At 42.3% G+C, this 25,220-nt stretch overlaps 1 protein-coding gene across 10 annotated transcripts in view; it reads right to left on the bottom strand.

The window, feature by feature from the left end:
• PPFIBP1 (PPFIA binding protein 1) overlaps positions 1-25,220 on the bottom strand; it is a 184,433-nt gene that overhangs the window by 137,274 nt on the left and 21,939 nt on the right. Inside the window, exon 2 of one of the 10 annotated variants that reach the window (XM_060114030.1) lies at positions 21,555-21,847. The exons of 6 other annotated variants lie outside the window; for them this stretch is intronic. The gene's annotated coding sequence lies outside the window, so the exon portion shown is untranslated. Of the gene's footprint in view, positions 1-10,913; positions 10,932-11,131; positions 11,150-12,758; positions 12,835-21,554; positions 21,848-25,220 lie in introns of those variants that run through there. 3 more of the 10 variants (XM_060114031.1, XM_060114035.1, XM_060114032.1) reach the window with 3 other exon arrangements.

Genomic DNA, 25,220 nt, shown 5'->3' with positions numbered 1-25,220 from the left:
AGATGGATGGCTGATGTTATCGTTCTAATTTAACCACAAAATGGACAAATGGCTTAAAGTAACCATGGGTGGATAATAACACCAATAACGCAAGCACAAGTGACAGAAGAAATTGGCGAATTGGACACAACTTGTTCAAATCACACAACCCATAAGGGGTCCCTAGTCCCTCTAAAGTAAAGATGACATTCTCACAGCGAGAAAAGTTTCTGAAAGGAACATGTATTTTGAGGATAGAAGTTTGAAAATATTTCCATTATGTTTTCTTTTTGCCCAAATAATGTCACATCCATAAAACCTGTCCTATCTGTACTCTCTAAAAATGTGAACACAGAATTTTCTAATCGGCCTTAAAATGTACAAAATTAAGAGTTTTGATTTTTAAAGCCCTATTAAAAATAGGAAACTGTGGCATGTTCCCATTATTTTTTTTAAAGAATTCATTAACATTAAAGAAGAAAATAATAGCTACCATTTATTGAGGGCTTAGTGTTTATGGATCAGGCCCTTTTCTCAGTGCTTGGTGTGTGTTAATCATTCAATCTTCAATACTATCCCTGAGGGACAGACTCCTATTACCTCATTTCACAGATACAAAACCTGAGACACAGATTAGCAAATTATCTAATCTAGTAAGTAGTCAAGACAGGATTCTAACCTAGACTTCAACCCTAGAAGGTCTGCTCTTAACCCCTCAGAATACTACATTAGATTGCAATTGACTGGCTGATTTCAACCAAACTTTTCTGAAGCTGGTGAATTAAAAATGAACAAGTAGGGCTTCCCTGGTGGCTCAGTGCTTGGGAGTCCGCCTGCCGATGCAGGGGACACGGGTTCGTGCCCCGGTCTGGGAAGATCCCACATGCCGCGGAGCGGCTGGGCCCGTGAGCCATGGCTGCTGAGCCTGCGCGTCCGGAGCCTGTGCTCCGCAACGGGAGAGGCCACAGCAGTGAGAGGCCCGCATACCGCAAAAAAAAAAAAAAAAAAAAAAAAAGAACAAGTAGTAAGCACTGCATGTCTCCCCTTTTGATCTATACGTACCTTATAAATTAACTTTTTCCATAATGACAAAAAGTCAAAAATTTTTTAAACTGAGAGCATTTATTGTTTTTCTTGTACCATTAATAAATATAAAATTATTTTTAAAACATGTATTATACCCTGTTCATTCCTACTTTTGTGTTTACAATTAAAATATTCATGCAATAATGTATATATTATTTTATAATAAATAGACATAGACTGAAGGAGACGCTCACAAATTTAGTGACAGCAGAACCCTAACAGAAAGTTTTAGAGACAAGTGCAGAAGGTTTAAAACAGGAGAAAAACAGTCGAATTTCACTTTTTTTTTTTTAAGATTTTTTTTTGATGCGGACCTTTTTTTTTTTTTTTTTTTAAGTCTTTACTGAATTTGTTACAATTATTGCTTCTGTATGATGTTTTGGTTTTCTGGCCGGGAGGCATGTGGGATCTTAGCTCCCCGACCAGGGACTGAACCTGCACCCCCTGCACTGGAAGGTGAAGTCTTAACCACTGGACCACTAGGGAAGTCCTCACATTTCACTTTTAAAAGATCCCTCTGGAGATAATATCAAATTTGGAAGCAAGGGATGCAATTATGGTTTCTAAAAGTATGAACTAGCAGAGAGAACGGAGGGGAGAGGGAGGCTGAGAAAAGCTTTAGATTTATCAGGACACAAAGGAGCGGAAGCCAGTGATGACTATGGTTTCTGACTTGCGGTGACAGAATTCAGAAGAGAATATAAAACAAAGTGTATGCATGTATATGTGTGCGTGTTTATGCGTATGTGTGAGATGGGGGATGAAAATTAAATTTTGACCGCACTGAGATTGCAATGCCCATGGAACCACAGGGTGAATGCATACAATGTAGTTGGGAAAACAGGTCTGGAGAGCTCAGGAGAGAGTCCTGGGCTCATCTGTGATTGAGCTTCATCAGTTTGTAAGTGGCCACTGACAAGATGGGTTTTGATAAGTGCCAGGGGAGAAGACCTAAAGACAAAAGGGTGCCGGCACTGAAAGAACCAGCCGTGATAACAAAGCCACTGAAGAACTTTAGGAAGGAAGGAAGGAAGGAAGGAAGTGCCTGGAAGATGGGAGGGGTCCTGGAGAGGGAGGAATGAGAATGAGAGGCTAGGAACCACGCGCCAGACACTGAAGGCCGGCTAGGGGAGGCTGCGTGACCCACCACACCCAAAACCTTTCTATGACCCAGAAAACATGAAAAGCTAACTTCTGATCCTACTCTTGCTACATCTGCTTAGCTGCCTGACCAGCCATAACTGATTCCTCTTTCCCATCAGACCCTAATGCCCCTCTTTCATGATGTGAGGATGGGCTTTGGCTTTTTTTTTTTTTTTTTTTTTTTTTTTGCGATATGCGGGCCTCTCACTGTTGTGGCCTCTCCCGTTGCGGAGCACAGGCTCCGGATGCGCAGGCCCATCGGCCATGGCTCACGGGCCCAGCCGCTCCGCGGCATATGGGATCCTCCCAGATCGGGGCACGAACCCGTATCCCCTGCATCGGCAGGCGGACTCTCAACCACTGCGCCACCAGGGAGGCCCTGGGCTTTGGCTTTTTGAAGCAACTACAGATCCGTTCACTTGCTTCTCTTAAGAATAAATAGAGGTTAGAGCTTCCCTGGTGGTGCAGTGGTTGAGAGTCCGCCTGCCGATGCAGGGGATACGGGTTCGTGCCCTGGTCCGGGAAGATCCCACATGCCGCAGGGTGGCTGGGCCCGTGAGCCATGGCTGCTGAGCCTGAGCGTCCAGAACCTGTGCTCCGCAACGGGAGAGGCCACAACAGTGAGAGTCCCACGTACCGCAAAAGAATAAATAGAGGTTACATTAAAGGCAAATTTTACTATTTTTCCAATGCCCTTAAACTTTTTTAAATCTGGAATTTCTCCATAATGATAAAGAGACATAAACTTTATCTTGCGTTTGAATCAGTGCCTGATTCTACTTGGTCTGAATATTGAGTCAGGATAAAACCTCATGAAGGCTAAACAACCCTCTTAGACTTAGAAATAGTACCATAAGTTGAATTTACCAGCTCACTTTCCCCTCAAGTCTTTATTACAGAAAATTTCAAAGACATACAACCGTTAAGTAGATTAATACGAGTGTCATGCACCCACCACCAGCTTCAACAATCACAACCCATGGCCAATCCTATTCCATCTACACTCCTCCCACACATACTCCCATATTACCTTGAAGCAAGTCCCAGAAATGTTAACATTTCTTCTATGAATATTATAGCATATCTCTCTAAAAGATACTATAACTATAAAACTACTACCATACCCCCCAAAATTAGCAATAATTCTTATTGTTAGGAAGAGGAATTTCTATTTCAAGCCCACCACATTTCCAGTCAATCACATTTCCAATTGTCTCATAAAAGTCATATTTAAAAAAAAATTTTTTTTCTTTGTTTGCATTAGGATCGCCTCAGGGTCCACCATGGAGGTTGGTTGATAGGTTTGTTAAGAGTTTTTTTTTTTTGGCTCATTTTTTTGAAGACTATATTTTAAGAGCCATTTTAGGTTTATAACAAAACTGAGAGAAGGTACAGAGATTTCCTATGAAATTTTCCTAAGAATTTTTAATCTACAGTTTCCCCCCTTCATCTCTGTTCTTTCTCCTTGCAAGCTATTTATTGAAGAAACTGGGTTGTTTGTCCTGTAGGGTATTCCACAGTCTGACTGCATTCCCAGGTGCAACTTAACATGTTCCAGCTCATTTCTAAAATTCAGGTTGGTTAATTTTTTTCCTGTCCCTGTTGATAGATAGAGAGGGAAACAGAGATATCACGTGGTATACTGAACAAAACCAGAGTGCTTGTCCATTCTGGTGACATTCGGTAATATGGAAAACAAACTGAGGGCCAATTTTTAAGGATGCTATAACATTATCTTTGGAGCAGGAACAGAAGTTGAGCCCTGGGCTTATAAAGTAGTATTTAGATCACAAGGATAGGAAACAAATGTTCCAGACTGAGGTTTTCTTTCTCTCCCCAACGCCCTCTGCTAGTATGACAGAGGTTGGGGGGAGGGGGCTCTAGAGCAAGCAGCTGAGCTGAATCCCAGCTGTGTGCCTTTAACCAGCTTACTTAACTTCTCTGGGCTTCAGGGTCCTTATCTGTAAAATGGAGACAATACTTCACACCTACTGTGGGAGAATTCATTGAGGTCATTCAGAAAAAGAGCTTGGCACACAGTAAGCTCTCAAAAAAAAGGTTATTACCTTTTAAAAGTCATGATTATTCCTAATTAAAAGTGAAAGTCTCTTCAAAACTAAAGCTCAACCTTGAAGTGCCCCCATTTTTCTTCCCCAACTAAGTGACTAAATTGTTGAGTTCTTGCCAATTTCTGTCTGTAGCGGTACTTCTGAACAAAAACCACCCCTGCCGTGTGATAATGTATCTTCCATATTTTGCAAACAGCAGGCAGAATCAGCTGTCCTTGAACAGTCACAGAACTAATCTTCTTGCCTGTTTAGGAAGCATTCAAGTGAGGGACAGCAATTTTTGTTTCCTTTGACTAAGGGGCTGCCAAGTGCCAAGCCTGGTGTTTAGCACAGACACTTCACGAATTCTTATCTGCTGGCTTTCAGGGGGGAGGAAATCCAATGGCCTGTGTTTTAATTATGAATAACCCCAAAGTTCTCATTTAAAATATGTATTCCGTACCTACCACTGGGCTACGTGCTGCAGGGAGTGAAAATTTAACAATAAGGCACAGTCTGTAAAAAAGAAGTTTATAGCCCATTAGGAGGAAAGAGAGGTATACTAATGATCCGGAACGTAATGGAACATAATATAACATGAGGGGGGAAATGAAATGGTAGGGAAAAAATCAGGTGGGAAAAATAAAGTTAAGGGTCGCTGTGGGGGGGCTACTTAAAAAAGAGATGATGTGTAAGATGAAAGTTTAAACAATGTATAGAAGTTCAATAGACCACAGGAAGGGTTGGAACAAACAAGCAGAGAGAGAGTTTCAGACAGAGGAAACGGGAGCATGGGGGCTGAAGTGTGGAGAGTGTTCAGAGAATGGCAGTAGTTCTGGTTGGATGAAGTGCAGGAGGTGTGAAGGGAAAGAGAGAGAGGTGGCTAGATCCTAAAAGCCTTTGATGGGTGGTGGTCAGGAGACTGGACTAGGTTGGGTAAGTAACTGAGAGGTATTGAGGTTTTCTGAGCCACTGAGTGGCACGGTCAGAGCTGTGTTTCATATAAATTCGTATGGACACAAGGAGGTGGGAGGAGACCACCTGTACCCAAATTCAGAGTCAAGTCAAAGAAAGGAAGGCACAGACACCAGCCATATTTTGTATGGAGAAAATACATTGTAATATAATATGAGAGAAGAGGTGAAGGAGAACTCAAAGACAGCTCCAAAGTTTTGAACCTAAATGCCTGGGAAAAATAGCAGTGCCATTAACGCCGATATAAGTCAGTTCAAAGAACTGGGAGTGGGAGAAAGGTGATGTAATAAATCCCACCGGAACGTGCTGAATTTGATGGACTGGGAGATCACACACAGTGGGCCACCAGGACCAAGGGGAAAAGTGTAGAGAGAGGGCCAGTGAGAAAACCTCAGAGAAATAATACGTTTAGGATGTAGCAAGGTGGGCCAGTGAAAACAGATGGAGAAGTAGTGTTCAGAGAAGAATATTCAGGTTAGTACAAATCGCAGGATCCAAGGAATGAAAGAGCTTCAGAGGAGTCGTGAAGACAAAGGACAGATGGGAAAAGTTAAAGGAGTGAGTGAGGAAGTAAAGGCAATGAATGTAGTCCCCTTGTTCAACAAACTCAATATAAAAGAATAAAGAAAGGATGGGATATAGGCAAGAGCACTGAAGAATTAGTTGTTCTTCAGGAAAGGGGATCGTCTGAAGGTCTTTATGCAGATCAAAGGTGATGGGGAGGAAACGACTGAACACCCAAGACAGGAGAGAAAACGAGTGACCCTGGAGACAAAGAAAAGGAGGTAAATGAAAAGACAGAAATACGTTAAGGTGAAAAAAGAAAACAAAGCTTAAAAGTCAAGATGACCAGCTGTCAGATCTGTTTTGCCGGCCTCTGTAGAGTTTCAAAAAAAACAATACAGGGCCTCCCTGGTGGCGCAGTGGTTGAGAGTCCGCCTGCCGATGCAGGGGATACGGGTTCGTGCCCCGGTCTGGGAGGATCCCACATGCCGCGGAGTGGCTGGGCCCGTGAGCCATGGCCGCTGGGCCTGCGCATCAGGAGCCTGTGCTCCGCAACGGGAGAGGCCACAACAGTGAGAGGCCCGCATACCGCAAAAAAAAAAAAAAAAAAAAAATTAAAAAAAAAAAAAACAATACAAACTTGTAGAGATTTCACCTAGAAAACCAGACATTTGATTTTTCTAGAGAAAAGACAAGATGGGCAACACTGGGCCAGGCTTCCACAGGACAACTGCTGCCGTCCCCTCCTGCGACACGGCTGTCACCTGCGCATCTCCTCTTTCATTTCAGTAATTTCGATGGCCCCTGTGGGCAGTTTAGTTTGTGACCCCTGACCTAGATCTTTTCAATTAAAAAAGGAGATGATGTCATCCTTAGAAACTAAGTAAGGACTCTAGACTGAGACTTGAAAACTGTGAAAAACCATTGTCATGGTCATCGAAGGAAATGGGTTAGGAAGTCAAACAGGATATGAATAATCAAAGGGTTGTTGTCTATCTGTCTGCTGAAGAGTGCAGGGATTCGTCATTTTGCCTGCCAGTGCCCCACAGCCTGAAAGCGGAGGTCACAGGACAGTTGTGGCATAAGACAGGAAGACAAAGGGTTCTAGGGTGATGGGGGGACCTCAGTGAGAAGACCTACCCTTGATGGGGGGTCCGAAGGGATTGGTGTCCTGGGAGAATGCAGAAGAGACATCGTGGGAACAGAGAGCAGATCAGGAGGAAGGAGGGAGGTGAGAGAGACCTGCAAGGCAAGATAAACAGGGTCTTCCTGGAATTTTTCTGGCAGGAACTTGAAAGTATCATCTATACAAAAATATTAGAGGGGGCTTCCCTGGTGGCGCAGTGGTTAAGAGTCCGCCTGCCGATGCAGGGGACACGGGTTCGTGCCCCGATCCCGGAAGATCCCACATGCCGCAGAGCGGCTGGGCCCGCGAGCCATGGCCGCGGAGCCTGTGTGTCCGGAGCCTGTGCTCCGCAACGGGAGAGGCCACAGCAGTGAGAGGCCCGCGTACAGAAAAAAAAAAAATATTAGAGGACAGGCACGCATCCAAGGCTAAGTGCAAGAATTGGGAGACTTTGGGAGGAAAGCAAAAACAAGTATGATTAGTACAAAAGGGAAAAGTTAGTCCTGCAAAAATTTACCTTTAGTGAATCTTCATCTCCCTGCTATTCAACTTCTAGAAATCAACTAGAAAAAGTGAAAATATAACCAGGCTTGGTAAATCATGATAAATTAAGTTCAGAGAATTATATTTTTGTGAAATGAGCCATGTGAATGTTAAAGATTTTTTTCAACTACACACTTGACTTCCTTTCAAATCTCCTTAAATATGATTTTGGAGGTAAAAGTATATTCATTCTTTGTACTTCTATGCAGAGGACTGTACATATTATCACAACTTTTGAAGAAGAAAGGAGATCAAAAGTTCGAAGTTCAGTAAGTTCTCAATGTCCCACACAGCGCACACACGTACAAAAGGAAGGGACGCAGCGTTCACACCCGCTGGTCCAGTGCCTAAACCTTTGGGGGCTGCATATTCCGTAAGTACCTTTATGTTTAAAAGAAACCAGCACATAGGGCTTCCCTGGTGGCGCAGTGGTTGAGAGTCCGCCTGCCAATGCAGGGGACACGGGTTCGTGCCCCGGTCCGGGAAGATCCCACATGCCGCGGAGTGGCTGGGCCCGTGAGCCATGGCCGCTGAGCCTGTGTGACCGGAGCCTGTGCTCCACAATGGGAGAGGCCACAACAGTGAGAGGCCCACGTATCGCAAAAAAAAAAAAAAAAGAAAAGAAAGAAACCGGCACAAAAAACAAAATGACATATTAAATGCAGAGAGTAATTCTACAAGGTTACACTCCAGCTGGCACCTGGCAGCTCTGGGGAGAACAGCAAGGGTGGCAGCACCAGAAAGGAGCGCGGATGGGGGAGATTAAGGCTTATCTTCAAGGTGTGAGTTATTTGGTTTTACAGTGAGAATGGATTCATAATTTAAAACAAAAATGTTTAATTAAAATTCAATAAAATGAGCTAAAGCATCCTTTCTAATTATCAAAGAAATATACATTTTAAAAAGACCCTTTATTTTAAATAGTACTAAAAAGACTGGTGAGGCACAATACCTGTAAGGTGTGGGACAAGAGGAAATCCAATAATGGGGTTGCTGTTGTTTTTCTCTGAATAGATGATGCATGCCCACAGCACAAAATTTTAAAGGTACAAAAGGACCTGTTCTAAAAATTAAGTCTCCATCCCTCTCTCCTATGCCCCAGATACCAGTTCCTCTCCTTAGAATCCACAACTATCAAGTTTCTTGGGTGTCCTTCAAAGAGTCTATTAAATCATGGGTGGGAGTATAAATCAGTACACCTTATTGAAGAAGGCTTAGCAGCATCTATCAACACTTTAAATATACATACCAGTCATTAGAGAAATGTAAATCAAAACTACCATGAGGTATCACCTCACACCAGTCAGAGTGGCCATCATCAAAAAATCTAGAAACAATAAAGGCTGGAGAGGGTGTGGAGAAAAGGGAACCCTCTTGCACTGTTGGTGGGCATGTAAATTGATACAGCCACTATGGAGAACAGTATGGAGGTTCCTTAAAGAACTAAAAATAGAACGACCATACCACCCAGCAATCCCACTACTGGGCATATACCCTGAGAAAACCATAATTCAAAAAGAGTCATGTACCACAACGTTCATTGCAGCTCTGTTTACAATAGCCAGGACAAGGAAGCAACCTAAGTGTCCATTGACAGATGAATGGATAAAGATGATGTGGCACATATATATACAATGGAATATTACTCAGCCTTAAAAAGAAACGAAATTAAGTTATTTGTAGTGAGGTGGATGGGCCTAGAGTCTGTCATACAGAGTGAAGTAAGTCAGAAAGAGAAAAACAAATACCGTATGCTAACACATATATATGGAATCTAAAAAAAAAAAGGTTCTGAAGAACCTAGGGGCAGGACAGGAATAAAGATGCAGATGTAGAGAATGGACTTGAGGACACAGGGAGGGGGAAGGGTAAGCTGGGATGAAGTGAGAGAGTGGCATGGACATATTTACACTACCAAATGTAAAATAGATAGCTAGTAGGAAGCAGCTGCATAGCACAGGGAGATCAGCTCGGTGCTTTGTGATCACCTAGAGGGGTGGGATAGGGAGGGTGGGAGGGAGACGCAAGAGGGAGGGGATATGGGGATGTAAGTATTCATATAGCTGATTCACTTTGTCATACAGCAGAAACTAACACAACATCGTAAAGCAATTATACTCCAATGAAGATGTTAAATAAATAAATAAACAAACATACCTTGTTACCTCACAACACATAAGACTCTATAAAAAATGATCTATGTACCTAGATGCACATTGCAACATTTCAGAGATAATGAATTGGAAACCATGTAAATATAAAAACTATAGCATATCTGTCCAACAGAACACTGCACAGTCATTATTAAAACGTGAGAGAGCTACATACAGTTGACCCTTGAGCAACACAGACGTAGGGGAGGTTGGGGGTACTAATCCTTGGCGCATTTAAAAATCTGCATATAACTTACATTCAGTTCTCAGTATCTGCAGTTCCCCATCCAAGGATTCAGCCAATGGTGCACTGTATAATAGTGTAGTATTTAGTGAAAAAAATTCACGTATAAGTGGACCTGTGCAGTTCAAACCCATGTTGTTCAAGGGTCAACTGTATACAGATACGGAAAGATGTTTCATAACACACTGGACAAAGAAAAAGGAAGCTGCTAAGCAAAACGACAGTATGATAGCGTTTTTGTAAGCCAATAAAACATTCTGGATATGCATACCTATGTGTATGAACGTTGTATATGTCTGGGAGGATATTCAAACAATTTTTAATTGTGTTAATTACAGAAGATTAGGAATGCGAAAGCAGTGGAGAAAAGAACAGGGGAAGGTTTCCATTGTTTAATACTATGATATTATGTGCATGTTACAATGAGCACATATTGCTTTTGTATTGTAACTTAAGAGTTTCAAAAATTAAGGTAAAAAAATAAAGTTGACAGAAATCAGTAATACATGGATGAAAATAACCATCTGTAAAAATATTTTGCATGCATGTGATTAAAAAGACTAAGATATGACAGATGCGGATTTAACATCGAAGAGCTGCCCCAGAGGCTCAGGCGTGAACTAACGCATGATTATATTGAAGGATGAATAAGAATCATGCATTCTGAGGGCTGCTAGACACAGAGTCCCTAAGCTAGGGAGGGAAGCCAGAAGGGCCCAGCCATCCACAAAAATGCAAGTTTCTTTCTCTTCTTGTAGACCCAAACTCAGTAACTTTCAAGAAGTGATTGAAAATACTGGGGGTGGACAAAGAAAGGTAACGGACATGGAAAGAAGGAGTGCTAAGAAAATAAAGCTCTTACAAAATCTGGAAATGCCAGAAGATCGCCAGGAATAGTCCTAAGGTCCACTTTCTAAATTACAGCCAGAAGCCAAAACTTCCTATCTGAAAAGATGGGCATCAACTGAATTTAAACTTTTATCCAAGAACATACAGTACATTTGTCATGAGGAAGTATTGTGATGAAAAAGTTGAGGAAAAAGGACAGACTATTAGAATGCATGAATATCCCTCTATCTCCAGTGCTGATTTGAGGGAAAGGATGCACTCACTGATTCCATGGAAGTTTCTCAGTCTTTCCAGCAGATAAGACTCTGGAAAGGAGAAAACTCTGTGAGGCAATGTTCATTCAGAAACACTACAGCTAAAGATTACAGCAGCTATGTCCAAACATCCTTCCAATACTGGCCTTATTTCTCAAACTCACAGTGTTAAGTTTTCTATTGCTGCCACAACAAATGACTACAAATTTAGCAGCCTGAAACAATACCTATTTTTTATCTCACAGTTTCTGTGGATCAGAAGTCTGGGCACAGCATGGCTCAACTGGCTGTCTGCTCCAGGTTTCACGGGCCGAAGTCACTGTAGTGACAGGGCTGTGTCCCTTTCTGGAATCTCTGTGGATGAGCTCATTCTGATTGTGGGCAGAATTCCTTCTGCGTGGCTGTAGGACTGAGGTCCCCATTTCCTTCCTGGCTGTCGGCCAGGGATTGTTCTCAACTTCTAGAGACCACTTGGCTGGTAGCCGCCTTCAAAGTCAGCAGGGGCGGGTCAAGCTCCTCTCGGCTGTCCTCCTGCCTCCTCTGCCCTCTCTCTCTGACTGAGTCTTCGGTTTTTAAAGGCTTATGTAATTACTTAAAGTTGCCCACCTGGAATATAAATTAGTGCAGCCACTATGGAGAGCAGTATGGAGGTTCATTAAAAAACTAAAAATAGGGCTTCCCTGGTGGTGCAGTGGTTGAGAGTCCGCCTGCCGATGCAGGCGGCGCGGGTTCATGCCCCGGTCCGGGAGGATCCCACATGCCGCGGAGCGGCTGGGCCCGTGAGCCATGGCTGCTGAGCCTGCGCGTCCAGAGCCTGCGCTCCGCAACGGGAGAGGCTGCGGCAGTGAGAGGCCCGTGTACCGCAAAAAAAAAAAAAAAAAAAAAAAGAACTAAAAATAGAGTTACCATATGATCCAGCAATCCCACTACTGGATATATTCAGAAAAGACAAAAACTCTCATTCAAAAAGGTACATACACCTCAATGTTCGTAACAGCATTAGTTACAACAGCCGAGACATGGAAGCAACCTAATGTCCATCGACAGATGAATGGATAAAGAAGATGTGGTATATATACACAATGGAATATTACTCAGACATAAAAATGAATGAAATAATGCCATTTGCAGCAACATGGATGGACCTAGAGATTATCATACTAAGTGAATTAAGCCAGACAGAGAAAGACAAATATCATATGGTACCATTTATATGTGGAATCTAAAAAAGTGAAACAAAGGAACTTACTTACAAAACAGAAATAGACTCACAGACATAAAAAACAAACTTATGGTTACCAAAAGGGAAAGGCGGGGAGAAGGATAAACTAGGGATTTGGGATCAACAGATCCACATTACTACATATAAAATAGATAAACAATAAGGACCTACTGTATAGCACAGGGAACTATAGTCAATATCTTGTAATAACCTATAATGGAAAAGAATCTGAAAAAGAATACATATATGTACTATATGTATAACTGAGTCACTTTGCTGTAGACCTGAAACTAACACAATATTGTAAATCAACTATACTTCAATTTTAAAAAAAGAATATTTAGGGCTTCCCTGGTGGCGCAGTGGTTGAGAGTCTGCCTGCTGATGCAGGGGACACGGGTTCGTGCCCCAGTCCGGGAAGATCCCACATGCCACAGAGCGGCTGGGCCCATGAGCCATGGCCGCTGGGCCTGTGCGTCCGGAGCCTGTGCTCCACAACGGGAGAGGCCACAACAGTGAGAGGCCCGCGAACCGCAAAAAAAAAAAAAAAGAATATTTACTGTGGAAAAAAGAATTTGCCCACCTGACAATCAAGGCTACTCTCTCTATCTTAAAGTCCACTGATTACTAACCGTAATTTGATCAGCAGAGTTCCTTCACAGCAGTACCTGGGTTACTGTTTGACTGAACAACCAGACGACAGGCATCCTGGGAGGACATCCTTATAATTACGCCTACCACATTCATTTATATTCTGAGGTTAAAAAAAAAAAAAAAAAAGCGATGACACAAGTATTCCAATCTACCTGGATTTTTCAGCATGCAATAATGAACTGGCACTGCTCTTACATGAGTTACTTCGATTAAACCTGCAAATAACTCTGCTAAATAAATATTATCATAACCATCTTTATAATCAACAAAACTATGGCTCAGAAGTTAACTCACCTGAGGACACAGGAACTGGAAGTGAGAAAAATAAGAATTAAACCTGATGTTAGCAGTCTAAAAAGCCCATTTCCTCTAAGATTTCTGAAAACATGGCACAATTATGACTTTTAAAACAAAATGGCTTAGTTAATAGTAATGGGAATAAGGAATAGTGATGTTTAAAGTGGAGAGGGAGGAAACCCAACAGGAGTTAGCAACTAATTAGTTCTGTAAATTAAAGGTAAGGAAAAAATAAAATCAAAGCCAACTACCATTTGAAGGACAAACTGAGGTTAACAAACCATGTAGGTCCAAAGAAACCTGAGTAATTTCTACCCAGAGGATGTGGAAGACAATTTATATTATCAAAAGTCCTAATGATTTTGAAAATTACAAACTAGCCATATAATGGAATACTAGTCCTAATACTAAGCAGGCTACAAAATACCATGTATAAGATTGTGCCTGTGTACATATTCACACACTTTCACTTATTTTATTCAACAAATATTTATGGAGCATCTCTTGTGTGCCAGACACTTATCTAGTGGCTGGGGATATAGCAATAAACAAAACAAAGTCTCTGCCTAGAAACAGCAAATAAATAAGCAAGTGAAAATATAAGAGATAGTGATAACATCATGGAGAGAATAAAGCAGAGTAAGGAAACAGGGAGCTCAGAGAGGAGGGTTGTTATGTTGTATGAGATGGTCAGGGGAGGTCACCCTGATAGGATGACATCAGAACGCAGCACTGAAGGAAATGAGTGAGCCATGCAGTTCTCTGGGGGGAAGCTTGCAATAAGCAATGGGAAGAGCACATGCAAGTGCCCTGGGGTAGGAGTGCGCTTGGAGAACTAGAGGAGCGGAGAGGAGGGAGTTGTGGCTGCACCAAAGTAAACAAGGTAGGAAGAAGCAGGGGGAAAGGTCAGAGGAGTTAGAGAAGTTGGGGGCGGGAGATGACAAAGGACTTTTGTGCCATTTTTAAGACTTTGGAAATGAGAAGCCATCAGAGGGTTCTGTATACAAGAAAAATCATCTATAGTTTATCCATAAATAAAGAAATGAAGTTCAAAACACCAAATCTAGCAATAATTACCTCTTCATGATGAGATGATTACTTATGAACTTTTGTTTTCCAGTATTACTTATTATTTAAAATAAAAGTTTTGGTGCATAGAATGTCAAGTTAGTTTTCAAGTGCACAGAAGTGAACTACCAGTGGTGCTCGGGGGACAGTGGTTAGGCTCCCGGGCTCTGGATCAGGAGGGCTGGATTTGGTTTGCTCACTTTGTGTCCATTCAATTTGCCCAACATGTGGTAATCTCAGTCCACTGAGCTTAAAATGAAGGTAATAATACCGATCTCTTCTGGCTGTTCTGAAGGAGGAAAGCACTCGCATAGTATTGAGCTCATAGTATGAGTCCCCAGAGCTGTATATGTTAGTATCACCTCCAAGGACAGATTCAGCCAGGCCTGCTTTATGGAACAGCTAAAGTGTGCCAGTCATCTGCAGCGTGCTTGCGATGCAGATCATGTGTTCACCTAACCTGGGCTTCCTCCCTGCATCTCCCTCTGAATACCAGTCCAATCTAAAAGATAGCACCAGTCCAATTTAAATTAATTTCCAAAACCCAGACGGAGAGAATCCATGAGGTTCTGCAGCAAAGGATGCCAAATCTAAACCTCTGAAACAAATGAACTTATTTTGCATTTAATTCATTCCTGAGGTTTTGTGAACTCATCTCTCAGGCAAATCTGTAATCCTTTATTTCTTTATTCTTTATTTTTCAGTCAAGACCTAAGCCAGCCAATAATTTATATTTATATTTAAAATTTATATTTAGAATGCAGGATTACTGACTGCCGCTTGAGAATAAAAGAAAAACTTGGATTTTCAAAGATTAAAAAAGCAATAATATATATTACAGAAAGACAAATTTCTGGGTGCAAAGTTTGAAAACATTCAAATGTGTGAAGTTTTCCATGTGTAATTTTTACCTGTCCACACAAATCCTCTCCACAGATGAAGAACTATTACAAAGACTTCGTTTTATCATTAAGAAAAGCCTCAGACACTTGCATCCAACTTTCTAGTTTAAATGACAATTACAGTGTTTTTGTCTTCTGACGGGGAGGAATAAACAACTTTACCATCTCCTAGTCTGTGTGTCTTCTCTAGAACGTCAGCTTGGCCCAATTACATTTATTTTTCATGTAGGGAAAATAGCAGGGTTTGTTCCACATGGGTGCTGGGTATGTGCATAGAAATTTCACCATTTAATTTTTGTGTCTGGAAGGAAAGGAGATTATAATTATGCCATGAGGTATAACTATAATTAGGTTTTCAAATATCATAGGTATCCCTATGAGCCAATTGTAAAATAACAGAGAGTTCTGGTACTGTGTTACTGGGTTAGCTTTTTTTTCCCCCTTGAACCATCACATTCCTCTAACCTCAGGAAGAATGAGAAAATCTTACAGTTAAAAAGTTTTTTTTCTTTAAAGATAAAGAAACTAAGCTAATACAAACTGTTACTAGTATTTAGCACTGATGAGACTTTCATATGTACTTGCTGGTGCTTAAAAAATCATTATGGTGGCTATGAGTTATATCCAGCAAAACAGGTTAATGGCAAGTTTAGGTAAGTACATTTAACCTTGTTACCTCTGGTGATGCTAATAAGACTTTGCAATAAAGTAACTTCCTAACTGAGGTCGTACAGTACACTTTACACATGATCCTTTATGATTATTTTACAGAGGCTAAAACACATGTACAATTTACAGGTATTACACAAGTCTAAGCAGCATGTCTGTGTGTGTGTGTGTGTGTGTGTGTGTGTGTGTGTGTGATTTTTGTGTGGGGGGGTGGGAGGCAAGGGGAGTATACACTGAAGTGATTTTCCCCAGTTGTCTCCCCAAATGAGTAAGATATTTCTTGACCCATATAGAATAGTGTGCATGATATATAACATATAATATCCTGTATAATTACGCATATTCCCACTTTTTTGTACTGATTCCATTCTGGGAAAGAAAAAGACAAAATGAAAATAAGCATCTTCAATTCTTGGTTGTATGATCTAATTACTGAAAGTAGCCCTGTTCATTTAAAAGTCACAGTCACAGGCTCTAAACACCAAATAATCTTGGAAAGACCACGGAAGTCTTTAGGGAAAAGGCAAAGGTATAGGAAACAGAGTATGTGAACATCCTAATAAAGCATCTGTAAAACATAAAATGCCTAATAATTGTATTCCAAAATATTTCAAGAGCCAACGTCCACTCAAACATACCTACTCATTACTAAAATCCTATGAGTGTATAAAGTGTACACAAATACCCAAAGTCAAATGGAGCATCGTGGGGCTGTGTTGAAGCAGTGAATTGACTCCAGAAAATAAAGAAATAGAGCTTCAAACACAATGAGATCCTTTAAACAACTGAGTGATTCTCAGCATCCAGAATTATCAGAAAACAAACAAAATTAGAGAATCTACTTAGAAGTCTATAGGGAAGAGAGAACTTTCCTGAATACTTGGAAATATAAGAAAGCAGTTCACATTCTAGTAGTTCCAGGTTTGTCCCCAATGAATCTGCATCATTCATTTCTCATATAAAACCTATTATGGGGAGGTGGGATTTACCACTTAGAAAAAATATAATATGCCTACAGTGTTGGAGACTTTTATGAACTGACCTAGTGGTAAAAATAACATGACTATAGGAGCTGACAGAGTTCTTGTCGGTAGCCAATGTAGCCATGTAAACATTTATATGGATTATCATTCTACAGACTTTTAGGTACTTGATAAACATCTTCACATTTTTATTTTTTCAGAGTATTCCCTTTCCTTGTGGAAAAGTAAGTATTGTTACCATGATGTTACTCCTAAGAACTTTAGTTTGATTCAAAAAAGCTCAGCATGAGGAGAAAAATTTCTCATTCATTAATTTAAAAATAACTCAAGCTCTAAGAGATTTCTAAAGCAGACTCCCTCTTCATTTTCCCAAAATACATATGAAGCCAGTAGCAGAGAATTATCAAAGAGGACTCAATGAAATTTCAGATTTTGAAATTAAACAAAATCCAAGCCACCTGGACAAGTCAGTAAGCTCTGTCTCAAAATGGGTTTTTGTGGGGGGCAGGGGAGGGCGTGTAAAAGGGGGGGGGGCCTTTGACATTTTAAGACCCTTAATCCCCGTCTCTCCCCCTTCCTCCAAGTATATATGCCTGAGCAAATGTAAAATAATCAATCTTCTTAGAACTGCAGCCCTATGTAGATTAAATTATTAGCCTCCAGCAATCCAACAATTCCAAGAAGTAAGAGGTTAAATGATTTATTAGCAATTCTGCAAGCCATTCTTCTAACGTGCCTTCTCCTGGTCAGTGCTGGATGTCAGGGCTGTGTTTGCCTAAAAGTAGCCTGCAAGCAGAAAACTCTTCTAAACCAAGACAAATCCAGGCTGCCAACAGCAAAGCACAACAGATGCTTCCTGTTCCTTCAGTAAATGACAACAATCCTAATGTGTATGACATTCCTGATTCTTGGGAGAAACAAACAATGAACATGAGACTCCATGTTGAATTCCTAACTCCTGTAAACCTAACCTCCTATCAAATCTTTCACAAAATCTGTAAAACTAGTAATGAAAGCTAAGCCCTCAATTGCTGGTCTTTTATCAGTTGGGGGGTAATACCATGATAGCTTCTGTTTAATGATACCCCAAAACCGGTTTTTCATTCGGTGATAATATTAATCACTGGCAAAGAATGGAAACCTTGATAAAGATGCAAGTCTCATGCAATATTTCTTTCTTTCAGCATTTATGTGTTTCATTAAAATACAGAAATGAATATTAATGGCCATGGGAATGGCCATATTAGCCATCTATATGTCAGAAACCTTACGGTCAGGCATACAGAAAATCAAAAACCTACATCGAAACTTTGATTTCTCCAGCAGATTTGGAACTAGCGTATCGACCACTACAAGATGACTCAGAACCAGCATGTTATTATGCCAAAAAATGCTTTCCTCCAAAAGCAACAGATGTATTCAGGACGTCATTTTATTCTGTGGGCTAACTGCTAATTTCAAAATATTCTGTATTCATTACTCATAACTCAACTTAAGTTTCACAATTTAAGTTTTAAACACTGAATGAAAGATTAAGATTGACAAATAAATAATTGGGGTTTCTTTCCAATGCACAGCCTCTTTCAACCGTAAGACTATGATTTAAGCTCTTCATAATTTTATGTAAAATGGTGCCCAGCATGCTTATAAGAATAAACATACTTGATAATAGGATCAGGACCATTAACATAAAACAGAGGCTTTTTTCCCCCCAAAATAATATTTCTTAAAAGGATTTGAGCCAATGGAAATACAGGCTTGCTAATAGTAAAAGGCTTTAATGCTTTAATTCGGTTTGCAGCTCTGTTTCATAGCCAAGTTACTGTCACTCCTTTCAGAAAGGGGGAAGGTTGGGTTAAAATATTTTTTGCCTTCAATCCTGATTTATGATTTCCTCTAAAGAAAAGCACAATTTCTGCCAAGAAGAGGAAAGCAAGGCTTAGCTTTCACATCAGGAAGGAAAAAAACAAACAAACTGGTAGCAACCTTTTTTGCATATAATAATCACTATTATTTAGCCCACTCAAGTGAAACACAAAACCAAAGAAAGGAAGAAGGAATCTCGAGTCTTAACAGGATCTGCAGAAAATAAGGAACGAGAAAAGCCACGCTTAGAGAAATTTCCAGAGCTTTCTCGGCTCTCATCAGAAACAAGCAGTTACTGTACATTCCATGACCTGTGCCACAGGAAAGACATGCCTTTCTTCCACCATGCTAGCTCTCTGAATAAAATAATTTTTGAGAAGACCAGGAGGACCTGGCTATTTTACAAAATCACAGAACCTTACTGTTGAAGGGGACCTGAGCCAACATCTACATTCAAGCGCCCACTCAAAGCCTGAATGTTTTCTGAAGCGTCTGGATGAATCCTGCCACCTCCTCTAAATGGCTAGACTCACTCGGTTACCGGAAGGGCCTGCCTTCCCTGAGTCAGACTGCCCACCCTGCCCCAGCCAGTTCAGGACTGTCCTCAGGGGTCAAACAATACAAGTCTATTCCCTCTTCTGCTTGACAAGCAGACAAGTTTTATAACAGCGGCCCTGTTTCCCTTAACTTCCTAGGACATCAAGCCCCAGTTCTCCAAACCACTCTTAACAGGACACGATTTCCAGACCCTGGGCACACTGTCTCTACACCCCACCACTGGAAACCTTCTGACTGAGCAACATTCCTCTTAAAATAGAATGTATGGAGTCCAGCACTAGAATCACTGACCTGGAGCACAAAAGGACCATTATCTCCAAGAAGCTGGTCACTAACTTGCATTAAATCTGCTAATCGTAGTTAGCTTACCTTTCCTTAACTTACTATTAGCAGAGCATCACAATGTACGCACTTGAAAACAACCCCTGGAAAGCTTCTGGCAAACCAGGTTATGGCCACTTTTAATTTTTTACGATGTAAATTCACAACATGACATATAACCCTGTTAATTAAAATACTACCAGCTTCACTTTAGCATGTCACGTACAGATTAGTTTCTGGATTTGGACTGTCATCAGTTGTCTCTCCCAGCTATGTTTCAACCACAATTCCCAGTCACTGATGAAAATGCTGAATAAGAACCCTGTGGTGAGCCAAACTCCAAATCATTTCCTCCTAACACACACATTTTTTTCTTTAACCAAGAAAATACAAATTTTCATAAAGCAGTCGTTTTAAATAGAATAATCAGCTTCACCAGGCTGAGAGGTCTGCTGAATGGCAACATGTAAGGAATAACTGATTAAAAAGTTTTGTTGGCCCGAGTGTGGTAGCTAGCTACACCAGCACCGGCACTGTCTTGATTACTCTTGGCTATGCACTATTCCAGAACTTAGGAGTCTGGACAGGACTGCCGGCTAATGTCTACAAGTTGCCAGTTTTAAGGCATTTACCATAATACACATCTAAGCACTCAGTGTTAACCAGATGGGTATTGTTAAGTAGCTGTGGTATCAAATTAAATTTTGTTGGAACACTGGCATTCCCCAAAGTCGCCTTTTTGTGCCCTGCTCAATTTGTGAGCAGCAGGTTTATCCAAGGCACTTAGCAAGGCACCTATAAACTGCCTCTACAGTTATTTAAATAGTGCACATAATTCAGAAAGCATCCTAGTCTGGGAGACCTGGAAAAAGGAAAAATAGTAGGAGCCCTTTAATCATTGGCCACAGCCAGCTCCATCTCCCTGTTCTAACAGAGGACACTCTGTTGGTGTCAAAGGTACAGAGAGGGCTTCCCTGGTGGCGCAGTGGTTGAGAGTCCGCCTGCCGATGCAGGGGACACGGGTTCGTGACCCGGTCCGGGAAGATCCCACGTGCCGCGGAGCGGCTGGGCCCGTGAGCCATGGCCGCTGAGCCTGCGCGTCCGGAGCCTGTGCTCCGCAACGGGAGAGGCCACAACAGTGAGAGCCCCGCGTACCGCAAAAAAAAAAAAAAAAAAAGGTACAGAGAATTACTAAGGAAATCAGATGAGGGGCAGGGATTAAAATGATGTGAATGGCACCCCCGGTGCAGGCTGGGTCCCTGAGCTTAAGGCTCAAAGTGATCAAGGAGCGTTCTTAGGGACCTTTTCCTATCATCTCATTGCAGATAAACTGTGTAGACCAGAATTGTTTGCTATTCAATTCATAGGTCACCAATTCATAGGCAATCAGTGACCCCTAGAGAGTTAGCCACATAACTCAAAGGCTGCTGACTGAGAACGCATCAAGCACAGGGACATTTCCATCACACTTCATGCAGAATATCAGCCCCATAATATGCCGGGTGCTTTGGCTTCTGCAGGGCAATTTATGAAGTCAGTTCATACATGGTAGACGGGTTGGTTATCCAGCAGGGCAACCAAAGGCTTCCAGCCTCCGGACAGTTAAGAGGGCAGTAAGCCAGAAAGGGCTGCAGGAAAACCCAACACAGCAGGGCACAAAACAGCATTCACACAGTGCCCTGGTGAACACAATCCCCAACCCAGCTGGACTGAGCCATGATAGTTGGCAGCATTGTTGAGGGCCCGCAGGAGAGATCAGACTTGTCAGTCACCAACCTGAAGCAGTTTCGCCTGAGTTATCTTTATTTTCAATCGTCCCCTGCCTCCCACTCAGGGCAGTGACCTGGGTCATGCCAAAGTATATTAAGTTCAGTGTCACCAGACAGCCTTGAAGCAGAGAAGGGGAGAAGAACCTTTCCCCCGTGAGACGTGGACTTGGAATCACACGCTGGTGCAGTGGGCTGAATATGGATGCATTTTCCTCCCCCATCCTCCTCCCCATTTTTCCCTTCATCCCGACCTCCGGGTTCCATTACCCAGCTGGGCCTCTCTCAGAGCTACCCAAACAGTTGTTCTCTGCTCTCACCATCCCTCCTTTAAGGCCACCCACCGTGTCAGCGTTCCTGACCGCAGTTTAAGGCAGCTCAGCAAGACACTGGCTCTGGGTTGACTGTCAGGGATCATTGCAGCAAAGGGCATCTTGACGCCCAAACCTATAGCAGCTCAATTCTCTTCATTAACAGTGAGTCTCTTTATTCAGAAGATGTGGAAGAAAAATGTCCACAATACTTTCCCTTTGAAATGCAGTCTGCAGGTGATCGGAATTTAAAACATAGCATCCATTTCAATTCACTGACTATACAACTCAGAGATGAACTCAACATCTGGCGTTAGGCAGGCACCCTGGTGAATCAGAACAAAAGCCGTGTTAGAATTGATGAGAAATGTTTGAATCAAAAGATCTTAGAGCCTGAGGAGTTTGGGAATACCTAACGCACCCCCCTTGTTTTAAAGATAAGGAAACCGGGGGTCAGGGGTTCCTGAGGGACAAAAATAAACCTGGAGTGCAGTTTGCGAATCAGAAATCACGACTCCATGTTCTGCAGGCTCTTTCAATATCTTTAAATATCTCTGTCTACTTATGGACCAGAGTCTGTCAAAATTTATTTTTAAATGACAGAAAATCTGTCCAATTAAATATATTCTGCTTTATTTCTAGATGGCAGCTTGACGCACAATCTTCACACCCTTTAACAACACATCAACTTGAGATAAAAATCATTAATTCCATAAAAGGAATAGGAGAAAAATGAAAAGCTAAGTACCAGCTGAGTTGCCACAGAGACTTTGGTCAGTCAGCGCTGTGAGCACAGGGGGTTCTCCAGGGGCCTGAGAAGGCAGGACATAACATAAAAGCTGTCAAAAGATGACTTGGCCGGTCATCTGCAGGTAACTTAAATTACACAATGTCCTCAAGTGTTTGGGTTTTATTTTCCTATTTTGGCGATTTCCAAGACCTTCCATGCAGTCGTCCTTCTAGGTCTCAAACAACTTCCTAATTTACAATGTTCCTTTTAAACTATGTCACTTGCTCTTTGGACATGGAAAGGATATAAATTATAAATAAAGTCAGTTCCTTCTAGTTAATGCCAGGTTTGGAAAGATGGGACTAGCAGAGGTCTGTAACCTAGGGTAACCACGATTATTTTCAGTATCATAGGGGCAAGGGATGGAGAGATGGACATTCCCATCTTAGTTGAGGTGCCACCCCCTTGGGAATTCTTCCTGACCCAGGCCTGGGTTAGGTGCACCCAGAGGACAATGAGCACCCCTCTACCACATCACAGTCTTCTGGAACCTTAACCAGCTCTGTCATGATTATAAATGAACTTGAACTCTTAAGTACCATGTTACAGAATTTACTTTTAGTACGAGCTATGTGACCTCAGGAAGTTTTCCGTGTCACTTTTCTCACGTGAAAATGGGAATAAGGGTACCTATCTCAGTCTCCTTGTTTGTAAAAAGGAATATAACAGTATCCACCTCAGAGTGATTGTAAAGATTAAAATGCTCTTATGAATGATAGCACGGAAAAGCATTCCAACATCATAAGTAGTCAATAAACAGCAACTATTATCACACTGCTGTCCTTATAAGTCCTAACTAATACATTAGTTGTCCTCTTCTCTGTGCTCCTTTTAATCTTCACCAGCTAGACAGATAAGCCCTTGCGTGTGATGGGGGAAAACCCCCCCACAAGATTTGAAATCAGATGGGCATGGGGTAGTATCCGGACTCCGCTATTCACTACATTTCATTAATTAAAAAGATATACTTTTTCACATTTTAGCATCACAGAAACTGAAATGTGTCTTACATTCAGTGAAAGTGGGCATTATCTCTGATCTTGAGTAAGTTATTTAATCTCTGTAAAACTAGTGATACTGCCTTCCTCTCCTAGGGTTGCAGGAAGGCACAAATAACATAATCATGCAACCCCCTAACACACGACAGGCAGCCCCGATTTGCACCTTTATGGGTCCAGTGTCTTGTATATAAAAGACGCTTAGGAGGTGAATCAATATTTACGTATATTGAATGGAGCATCCCATTATCCCTGGAAATTTTTTAAAAATAGAACCCAGATCCATTCCAAGCTAATGTGTGTGCATGTCCCTGCCGGAGCGGCCTACAGAAAAGGTCAGGGGCTTTCAGAACAGGAACTCTGAGGAGAGGCCATGGATGGACACCCGGAGCCCCGTGCAAGGACCTGCGGCTGCTTCCAACAACCCACCCCGAGCCTCGGATTACCGTACAGGCCCTACACGGGGCCACTGATGGCGTCCAAATCCCTGCTGAGACCCAGGTCGGGTTCAAAGTTCCTACGGGGAGGCCAGCAAGTACAGGAAGGTGCTTTCTCCAAATCCAGTTATAATTCCTGACACATAACAACAAGTTACCTAGTGTGGAGCATTTACTTCATTAAGCCCCACTTCACTCTTCACAATAACCCTGTGAAACATAACCAACTGCATCAGCATTCCTGTTTTCTGAGGCCCAGTGTTTAAGTCACACCTCTTATTAAGGGGCAGAAATCCACCTGGTTCCCAAGCCTGTGTCCTTCACCACCGCATCTTCTCTCTGGGAGGTGAGGAACATCAGCTGGAGAAGGAAGTGAGGTTCTCCCAAACTTCGAGGTCTTGCTTTCAAAACAGCCCGACAGGGCTTCCCTGGTGGCCCAGTGATTGAGAGTCCGCCTGCCGACGCAGGGGTCACGGGTTTGTGTCCCGGTCCGGGAAGATCCCACATGCCGCGGAGCGGCTGGGCCTGTGAGCCATGGCCGCTGAGCCTGAGTGTCCGGAGCCTGTGCTCCACAATGGGAGAGACCACAGCAGTGAGAGGCCCACGTACCGCAAAAAAACAAACAAACAAACAAAAAAACAGCCCGACAGCATCCTTCCCACGAGGGTGTCAGGCCCTCCTGCTCCAGGTGGCTAGAGGCAGATGGGGTAGACGGGCGGGGCGGTTCTGGGTGGAGTGAGTGTCAGTGGATTTCCAAGCCCAGTTGGTTCTGCCTCTGTCCTGGGCCCTGGCCAGGCCTCACAGGTGGTGTTTTCCATTTGACCTCTTCCTGTGTCACTCGTTCATGATTTATTTCCCACAGCTCCAAGCAGCACCCTGCAGCTCACCTCTGGGCCTTCCCTTCCTTGATAGGCTTCCTCCATCTTCTTCTTTTCCCTTTTTTAAAACTTGTGGTTCTTTGAAAGTTTCTCTCCTAATGACACTGATTTCTCTCTACACAGGACTGCGTTTCCCAGCCAAGAAACTTTTCTCTATTCATCCTTTGCAGATGTGTCACAATGAAAAGTCATAGCTGGAGATGGCTCATCTGAACTTTCCAGAACGCCACTGGTAAATGCACACGTGCAGGCATGTTTAGAAAGATGGAGAAGCCAGAGGAAGACACACACAACGTGACAACTTTCCTCGCCCCCAATGAGGATGTCTGCTCCTTGCACGGTCAGATCTCCTGAGACCCCAGGGATCACATGGAGAAAGATCATCCAAGTGGAGGGTTCGAGAAGATACACTGCGCGCGTTTGACAGTCTCCCCTTCAGCCTTTCCTCTACGGCAATCACTACGCTGCATTAATCTCCTTCTCGGCTGAGGACACCTGGAGAGCTTTGTATTTCGTGCCGTCTCCCATTTCTAGGCAATACACTAAAGCAGCTGGTAAATCATGCAATTACCAAATCATCACATCCCTCCAAGAGG

The sequence above is a fragment of the Mesoplodon densirostris genome, chromosome 11, assembly GCF_025265405.1.
Source record: "Mesoplodon densirostris isolate mMesDen1 chromosome 11, mMesDen1 primary haplotype, whole genome shotgun sequence".
In the NCBI taxonomy this organism is placed as follows: domain Eukaryota; kingdom Metazoa; phylum Chordata; class Mammalia; order Artiodactyla; family Ziphiidae; genus Mesoplodon; species Mesoplodon densirostris.
This window is presented reverse-complemented; position numbering and strand designations above follow the sequence as displayed.